General features: G+C 37.6%; 1 long non-coding RNA gene across 1 annotated transcript; it reads right to left on the bottom strand.

Annotated features, from left to right (window-relative positions):
* Nucleotides 1-1,950: 1,950 nt before the first annotated feature.
* On the bottom strand, nucleotides 1,951-4,234 carry LOC127118916 (uncharacterized). Its single transcript, XR_007802446.1, has 2 exons — nucleotides 3,922-4,234; nucleotides 1,951-2,294 (listed from the first exon to the last, which is right to left on the bottom strand). It is a non-coding gene; the product is annotated as an uncharacterized LOC127118916 (long non-coding RNA).
* Nucleotides 4,235-9,765: the final 5,531 nt, after the last annotated feature.

Raw genomic sequence — 9,765 nt, 5'->3', positions numbered from 1 at the left:
TGTGGGATACCACCTGGAGGTTTATTCCGATTACCTGTACTGACTCGCTTTCTTTGATGGTGCTAGCTTGAGGGATCTCCGGGTTTCTTGTGTCGTTAGTTGCTTTTACTTCGGATTTTTATCTGTGCGGTAGATCTCTCGATCCCTTTATTTTTCCCGCATTTTACCGCTTTCTTAGCTGGAAGACCTCGATAGGAGGCAATGTTTTTGTGTGTTTACTTTTGTGCCCGAAGACCTCCCAGAAGAGGCACCAGTGCTAAAGACCTCCATGAAGAGGCAATTGACGGATAAAAGGGATTAGTAGTCAATCCCCCGTTATTCAGTGCGTCGTTCTTTAAGATCACACTACGTGTCAATGCTTCAGAACAAAAGCTCAAGATCTTTTGTCCGGTCGGTCAGTGGAGAGGGTTCCATCTTTCTGAACCCCCACGCCTTGTCATGAGCTCACCCTGTCCAGGGTTAAGAGCTATGAGGTCTTATCCTCATCACCCTTTTGATCTGCTCACCCTGACGTTCAGTGTAAGTGGTTAAGAGTTCATTCGATTACCCTCCCATGGCTTGTTTCTCAAGGTTGATATGACCACTCTTGACTAAAGCCCTACCCATGTATGTTTGAGCCCCTTTGTTGGCGTGTTTACTTTATGCATATTTGTTTTGTATGGTGTGATCGTCTCCCCATAGGATTGCTAGGCTTCGTATAGTCTCTCGGTGGCATGTCAAGTAAAGTGGCGTTGTTCCTTCGTCTAGGACTTCCTTTTTGCATGAGCATCCCTAAAACACAAACAACTCATTGATTTTTTTTCTTCTCCTAAGGACACGTTTACTCCTTCTACTACAAGCGAGTAAGTCTCCAAAGGTCGAGCATCCGGTAGATTGCGTAGTAACGTCGTTCGCCCAAAACACAACCCTTAACCCGTAGTTAGACGAACTACGCTTGCTCTGATTCTCATTCCAGATTAGATACGTAGGCATAAGACGCGATGTCTTAGCGAGCACACTCCCCTTTAACCCATAGGTAGCCGAGCTACGAAGACTCTGATTCTCATATTCAGATGAGATACGTATGCAGTGGATGCGACATCCGCGCGAGTCATTTTCTTTTGACCCCTCTCTTTTAATAAATAGTACATTAGATAAACCCGCACCCTTTAGACAAGAACAACAAGAGTGGATCCTGTAGAGTACTACGGATGTGTAGGGGTGCTAATACCTTCCCTTCGCATAATCGACTCCCGACGACTAGGTCAGGGAAATTCATCGATACGCTACTAATCATTCTTTCATAAAACATTGGCTGCACAGTGTCCATGAACCAATCCTCCAATTCCTTCTCATCCAAAGGTTTTTCAACTTGCGATGCCACTTCTCTCCATCGTTATGCGTATTCTTTGAAAGACTCATTGTCTTTCTGGGACATACTGAACAACTATCTCCTATCCGGGGTCATATCTGTCGTACCCCAAAATTTACCTCACCGTTTATAATTTTCATTTGCTTCAAGACTTTAATTCATGTGCATACATTCATACTTAGTTAGCTAATATTGTTCATCTGCATTAGCATTTTCAAAGAAGGGACATGCATCATGGATTCAAAGTGTTGTCGCTTATGCTTGATAAGAAACTAGGGTTTCCCAAGTCTATCCTAGGGTATATGCTCAACCAAGTCCATGAATACCTAATCCTTATTTCTTTAAGGTTTAGACTTTTAGATCTTTGATTCATTAGTGCTTAGGTTTAGACTTTTAGGGTTCTGATTCGTTAGTGTTTGGCTGTTGCATTTAGGGTTTTGTTTAAACAATATTCATAAGTATCAATAATGAAAGTTTTCATTGAACTCAAGTCATGGATAGTCAAAGTTCAAGACATTACAAGCTCACACTCAAAGTTATTTCAAAGTCAAGATTCAAGTTTGTTTGCATAAGATTTATTCAAGGACCATACAATGTAATTCAAGGAGCACATTCAAGGTCAATTTCATTTACAAAATAAGGTGTACAAATCCATCACCCATTTATATATCATTACATCATTCCACAAATCCTAGAATTACACAAAAATGCAAACTTTGACCTATAGTTAACATTGGTCAACTATTGACTTTTGGTCAACGAGTTGACCAAAGTCAACATCCTAACCACTAAGTCCTAACCCTAATTTATATCCCACTTGCTCCTTCATTTACAAGGCATCCGGCGTCTCTTCATGCCATAGGTTTCTTCATGATTCCCACTTTGATTAATGCCATGCCTAACCTTCACAACACCGTGCCAAGTCACTTGACCAAGCTCAAATCTACACAAACATAACATTCATGAGGATCAACAAACCAAGCAAGTATGCATAAAATACATTATCACCATTCAAAAAGAAGAAAAGAGAAAAGGGCCAAGTACACATCAATTGCACATGTCCAATTCAGATGCAATTCAAGCCATTCATTATCAGTTTAAAAACTTGATTCAAAAGGCATCAAATCATTCAAATAAATTCACCTAAACTTAGAGCAATCATATGCATGTTCAGTACAATCAAGTTCAACAAATCCAAGTAGCAATTCTGACAAAGAACATGGCATACAGTTCAAGGTACATACATCATAAGGCAATGACAATCCAATTCAAGACTATGCAGGGTCAGCTTATATTTAACTTGAGTAATAAATACATGCAATGCATCACTTGATATGCTAAGATACATCCAAAATTCAAATCGTCATCATTCAGATTCATAAAGCAGTCCACAACTATTTTACAAACTCATAACACTAACATTCATATTAGAATTAAGACTTTAGCATCACTAACATGTAACTAACTATAACAGTTCCATAACAAAATTTCCTAACTATAGACTAACTTCACTTAACTTACATTACAACTAACATCAATAGATTTTGTTCACCAGAATTTTAACACCAAATTAAAAATAATTAGCTCAATTCAGAATTTAACAACTCTAACATTTAAAAGAGTTAATCATCAACATTTAGCTAACTTGAATCACTCTAACTGATCCATTTAACCAACTGAACACTAACATATTTAACTCACTGCACTAACTAATTCCATACTAATTTAACAGATTATCTAAACTAACAAAATCAATCACTAGTCCATAACAGTTTTTTTTACACGAGCTTAAACCTAACAAGTTTGCATCTACTAACAGTTCATCATTTAACAACCGTAACGACATTCAACTTAGAAGCATTCAACCCCTAATTGACATATCGTTTTTTAATGATAACTTCCTAACTTAATTCGAATAAATAAGAGGCCAACAAGAGCATATTATAACAAGATTTCATACAACAAGTTAATGGAGCTTTCAAAATCATGACATAACTAACAAGCTTGCATATACTAACTACATCAATAACGTACCTAACAAGTTTTTAACATGTTAACCTTTTTCACTTTGAACAGCTGGATTTCAATCACAGAGGTCGAGTTCACTAAAATGCAGAATCAACATAACACATTCCCTAACTGAGTTAACAGAACTAAAAGAGTATCTAAGTAATTCAAACTGAATTTAACTAACTAATTAACAGAATTATCCAATTAACCGTAACAGATTTCTAACACTGTTATAATGAATAACTGAATTCCACACAAACAATTCAACAGAGCCCAAACTCTATTAATTCTAATCTCTACAAATTCATCGCATCCCCAATCATTGGATCACACACATCACTTCTCAGAATTACTCTCAGATTTCTCCATCTTCTTTCACTCTCGAATTTCTCTATCTCTCTGGGTTCATCATCAATTGCAATCAATCTCACACGTATTGAAACGGTAGCAACAACAATCACAAGAACAGAGCAAGCATATTTGTTTCCTACATGCTAAAGAAATGGCAGAAGAAGAAGGAAGAATTGTAGAAGGAAAGAAGTTGTAGATTCAAGAATTACCAGAATATTGGTGGCTGCTCTTCGAATTTCATCTTCGCCTTCATCAATTCATACAAAATTGGGGAGAACCTCATCCTCGTAGGTAAGATATCCTCCTTTCCCATCCTTTTGCCTTGATTCAAGTTACCATAATGTAGCTTGTGGATTGAGGAATAAAAGCCCTAGCCTGAGAGGCTTGGATTCCTCCTAGTTAGCGTTTAATTTTAGTTTTAGATTTTAGGGTTCATGTGATAAACGATTCGGTTTCGGTTTCGGTTTTAGATTTTAGTTTTAGATTTTTTTTTTTCTTTTCATTGATTTCATTTGTTTTGTATTTTTAATATCATTTTTAGGTTTTTATTTTTTATCATATTAATACTTGTCATTTTATGCAAAAATACTTTTAAAAATCATGATTGATACTTAGATTTTTAGGGATTTATTTATTTTTTCCATTAAATCCATGCCTCGAGGAAAAAAAAACATAATGCGTTGTTTAGAGGTTAGTCACTAGGTTTTAGGATTAACTTTCCATTTAATCTCTAATCAATAACATTGCCACGTTTCTATAGTTCTAGGAAAACTTTTAGAAGTATGAGCTTAGTTAATGTGATTATCCTTAAGGTTTGTTATCATGATTTCCTTGTGCTTGAGATTTTTCAATTGATTTCATCCTGATTGATTAAGTTGAACAAAGTCTTCTTTGATTAACTAAATCTTTTGACAATGCTTATTCACTCAGTTTAGTCAAATGATCAGAAGGCTCTTGATCACTTGATAAGACTAGTCCTTTATATTGGAGCTGCTTGGGATGTTTCAAGACAAACCACTCAAGACTTCACACTCAAGTCAGTAGACATTGCAGACAGACTGGACACTAGATCACTGTTCAAGCACAATGAAGGTTCTTCTTCAACACTTGTAAGTTTTGACGCGAATTGCGCACCACGAGTCTTTAGTAATGAAGAATAATGAGAGGAATCATTCATATCCTTGTCTAGAGTACCTTTGAGTATGGGGCATAGACTCCAGTTACTCAAAGTATTTGCCTTCGTTCATAGACTTTAGTGCGATTCAAGTCCAATAATTGATAAGTCTTCTTCTAGACAGAAGTTATAGACATACTGGATATCAAGACCTTGGCCTTTGGGACGTTTTTCCTTTTCCTTTCTTTTTGTTAAGACTAAAAGCATTTTTGTAAGTAAACTCAAAACCACTTAAAAATACGATGTGAATTATGCACCACGAACCTTGAGCAACGAAGAATGATGAGAGGGATTATTGTTATCCTTGTCTAGAGTATCTTTGAGTATAGAGCGTAGGCTCTAGCTATTCAAAGTATTCCCCTTTGTTCATAGACTTTAGTGCAATTCAAATCAGGACATTCTTTTTCAAATCTTAAAACAATCAGAACTCATCAAATTCAACTGTTTGCCTTAAGGCATCTTTCAAAAACCTTTCAGAAAGGACATGTTACTCTCGTTCTACCATAGATGATGCTTAAGCCTCCCATGAGCCATCATACAAGTAATTTTTAACATGCTAAAATGCGAAGCTACTCCTGCCCACCCTACCAAGGTGATTTTGCCTTCAATAAGGACTTAATCCAATAATCTAGAAAGATTACAACAACGTCTAAGAGTACAATGATCTCTTAGGCCTCTCAAATCTATAGACTTCACAAGTCACTTGAGGAACTTTATAACAACTATTTTAGAAATACAAGAAGGTGTTTTAGTGCTTCTAGATAAGCAATGTGAACACAGTGAGAACAATAGAAAATAACACTAAGAGCAACAACCCGTGTGATAACGTAAAACAAGAATTTAGTTAATGATTGAATTTTGATGTTCAAAATTCTTGTAGGATATCATCGTGTCTTGGTAGGATTCCATTAATTTTGTTGTCCTTTCTATAGCAATTTAGGAGAGTATTCAATGTTTATCCATATTGAGATTCATACCATATTTGGAATACTTTGCTGTTAAGTTCTTGATTTTGTTCAGTTGGGTGTGATTCAGAGTGCGCAGAGTCCAGATACTTTTCTTAGATCTTGTATTCTTCAGATAGTTGACTGTAATGTCTTCTTCAGAAGTTCTCGACTTTTCTCTGACTAGACATCCTTCTGATGTAAGGATCAATAAAGTTTTCATGTGTGAGATCCTTTAGATACAGAGTTCCACAGTCTTCAAATGGCAGATGTTGTGGACATCGTTGTGTTCAGAGTCAGAGTGAATACCTTTAACTCTAAGTCAACTGTTCTAGACTTTTGTGACCTCATATGTTGTTTCATCAGATACATTTTTTCATTAGAGTCATGCACACTTAGAGAATTTTATTAGGGTACCAAAATGTTTCATCCTTTTTTATCATCAAAACTTAGATATAAAATTGCAGAATCAAAATCTTATTCTAACAATCTCCCCCTTTTTGATGATGACAAAACTTCAGACTTTTTTATGAAACTGTGATACTACACAATCATTAGAAGAAGATAACTTCAGAGTCAGATATACTATGGCTCCCCCTGAGATAAACAAGCTCCCCCTAAATCTGATACTAGAAAAAGTTTAGAGTTTCTTACCAGAGCCTCTTATGTTGCTTAGCTTGTTTCTCATATGTTTTACTTAGTCACTTCCTGTAAGAAAACTTAGACTGCACATTATATATAGAATTTTAGAATGTATGTAGTGCATTACGAGAATCAAATATTAGTTTCATCATAAGGATGTTGAATTATTTCTCCCCCTTTTTGTCAGACTCAAAAGACATTGAAAAGAATAGATAGTGCAAACAACATAATTTCATTAGATAATATTAGAGGTACCGAGAAAAGATAAGCATAAAGACTAAAACTGTTAAAGGAAAAACACAACACATATAGCCTAGGATGCCTAAGGGTTTGGAGGAGGAGGCATCCTCTGAAGCAGTTGAGTCAGGAGGGTCTGAATACTGGAGTTGACAGAGTCTTGTTGGTCGAGTTTGGCTCCCACAAGTTGTTGTTCCTTCTAGAGTTCCTCCAGAGTCTTGAGCACCAGCGAAGCAAGATCAGAGTTAAAAGACTCCCCTTGAGTCAGAGAAACTTCTTTTGCCTTAGTAGCTTCTTTCTGCAGTAACATGTGTTGCTTCTTCAGCGTCAGCCTTGGCTTTGCCTTCGGCTTCAGCAGCAGCAACCTCAGCAACAACTTTTGCTTCGACTTCCTTTCTCGCCTTCTCTTTAGCTTCTAGTCTTTCCTTTTCTTCAGCTTTCTGGCGTGCTTTCTCTTCATCTTCTCAGGCCAGTCGTGCCTCTAGCCTCTCATCAACCTCTCTAATATAGTCATTCCTGACTTGCTTAGAGAGTCCTTTCAGCTTAAAGACCTCAGATGTTATCTATATGAGAAATCCATTCAAGTGATTCCTCACTTCAGAGGGATTATCACTTAGGCTAGATTGATCAAACAATGTTTTGAGCTTCATAACTGATGATTTAGAAAATAAAGCAATTGACTCTTCCAGGGTAGGGAAGGTTGGTTCAGGTGTAGATGATGGATTAAAGGGTTCTAATAAGGTGGGAATGGTTTCAATGGGAGGGTTAGAGGCTTATGCAGTAGGGGGTTTAGATGAAGGTTCAGTGGAAGGTTCAGATGGTGGTTCTGTTGGAGGTTTAGATGGGAAAGGCATTGAGGTTTCTGGCACAGATGGAAGTTGGTTAGAAAGTGTGATGGCTTGGAGTTGGGCCAATGTTGGAGATGGAGGGTCAGTGGTTTCTGGCTGGTCAGAGTTAGAAGACGGGTCATAGTACGGTGGTGATGAGGGAGTTGAAGAGGGAGGTGAGATGGGTTCATTTAGAAGTAGAGCTTCAAATATGGGAAGTGTTGTGGTAGTGAGATTAAATAGTTAAAAGGGGGTGAGGAAGGGTTAGAGTTGTGAGGTTAAGAGGGATATGGAATAAATGTGGTAGGTTCAGAGTTTGTGTTGGTAGAGGATGGTTGAGGTAGAGAGGAAGATAGTTGCTTTAAATTAGAATTTAAAGGAGTTTCTGACGAAACTGACTTACTTGAAGTAGAAGAGTTCAAAGGCACTGGCGGTCTGGTTTATGACGTTTCTCCCAACTTTAGAGTCTTCTTCTTCGACTTTCTTTCAGAGGGCTCTCACATCCTCTTCATGAAGTTTGTTGGATGTTCTGGTAGTCAATCCACTAAGAACTCTGAGATATCCACTCCTTGAGATGTCAGATCCTGGAGGTAATAAGCAATAACCTCAGAAGGATCTATCTTGGAGAACAAATAGAGACCATTTGGAATCTTTCTCTAATCCTTCAGAGATTCCCAAGATGTATCCAGAGTTGGTATGGCTAAGACTCCTTCAATGACCCCCATGCTCTTCAGATTTCTGGCATTCAGAGGTTTGCCAACGTCTACAATCACATCTTCCATCAGATTGTGGGATATCAGATGGTCCACCAGCCCGCTTTCAATTAGAGATGAGCCTTCCTAGAGGAATGTAGTTTCTAGGCTTCATGTGGTTCCTTGTGTCTCTCACTAAATCCCTTAGATACTTGAAGAGTAACGCTGTGAGATTCAACTTCAGCCCCTTGTGAAGGCAATATAGGGTGCAATTCTGATCGGTGCTGATGTAGTCATAAGAGTTTGAAGTTGGACGGTGGTGGATGGTACCTAGAATGATCTTCAACCAAACTCTCAAATTTTGGCGAAGTTCCTTGTTCTTAGAGGATCTGCCTTCAGAGCTTTGTTTGAAGATAGTGGGAACAATCTCCTGGGACATGTATCTTGCCCTAGGGTTTATGTTGTAAATCCTTATGCCCTCAGTTTTCTCCATATTTAAAAGCTTGGCAATATATTTCTCGGTGATGACCATCTTAACACCAATAACACATGAAATTATGCAGTGGTCATCGCAATATGTGAATCTCCAGAACTCTTTGATGAGGAAGGTATAGATGGGACCATAGAGTCTGTGAAAATAATTTTCCCAGCTTTGTTTCTTTAGTTCCTTAGTGAGATTAATTCCATTTAGCTTCATGTTATCAAAATCCACCAGTGATTCACATAGTACCTCCAGTTTTTCAAAGGGTGTGACAAGGTTTATGTGGGGTGGACGATCATGGAAGTGGGATTCCTTGTAAACCGTTGTTGAAGTTGTAGCAGCTTCAGTAGTGGTTTGTTGTGGAGCTTCAGCAAGTTGTTCATTTGCTTCCATTTGTTGGGAGAAGTTGTATACATGTTGTTGTTGAGAATCCATTTGGAGAAGATGAAGATGTTGTTGAAAGTTGATGAAGATTGAAGAATGCTGAAGAGCTTGAGAAATGTTGAGTACAAGAGGGTGTTGTGAGTGAAAAGTGTGAAAGTGAGACTTGTGAAAATATATACAAACAACATGTAGCATGCAAAACGACTTCATTAGAGGAGAATAGAAAACACAACAATTAATTATTTCAGAATTCTGAGTCGACACGCTTGGGGGGGGGGGATTAATTTCATTTAATGATGGTTATCTAATCTAAAAAATATGCACAATGCTCGAGGAGATCTCAACATTTTAGCTCTTGAGTTCTAAGCTAGACAGATGTCTAGAAGATCCAAGGCCACACATTTGAGAAACCACGTGTTGATGTTTATGACATCTAGAATACCAAAGGTTTTCAGATTCAGATGGATTCTAATTCAGATAATGTCTAACTGGTAGAAGTATCAGAACCAGAATCGGATAACCAACAATGATTAAGTCAGATCCTATTTTAACATCAGAGGAGAAAGAGAGTTCAAAGTCATTCTGGGTAATCTGGCATGTTTAAATGCTTCAGAATGCAGGAAAATCTATCTTTAGCTAAGAGTTTTGTGAAGATATCAGCCCATTGATGGT

Source organism: Lathyrus oleraceus, chromosome 2 (assembly GCF_024323335.1).
Source record: "Lathyrus oleraceus cultivar Zhongwan6 chromosome 2, CAAS_Psat_ZW6_1.0, whole genome shotgun sequence".
Taxonomy (NCBI): Eukaryota; Viridiplantae; Streptophyta; class Magnoliopsida; order Fabales; family Fabaceae; genus Lathyrus; species Lathyrus oleraceus.
The sequence above is the reverse complement of the archived record's forward strand: the minus strand, read 5'-3'. Positions and strand labels throughout refer to the sequence as shown.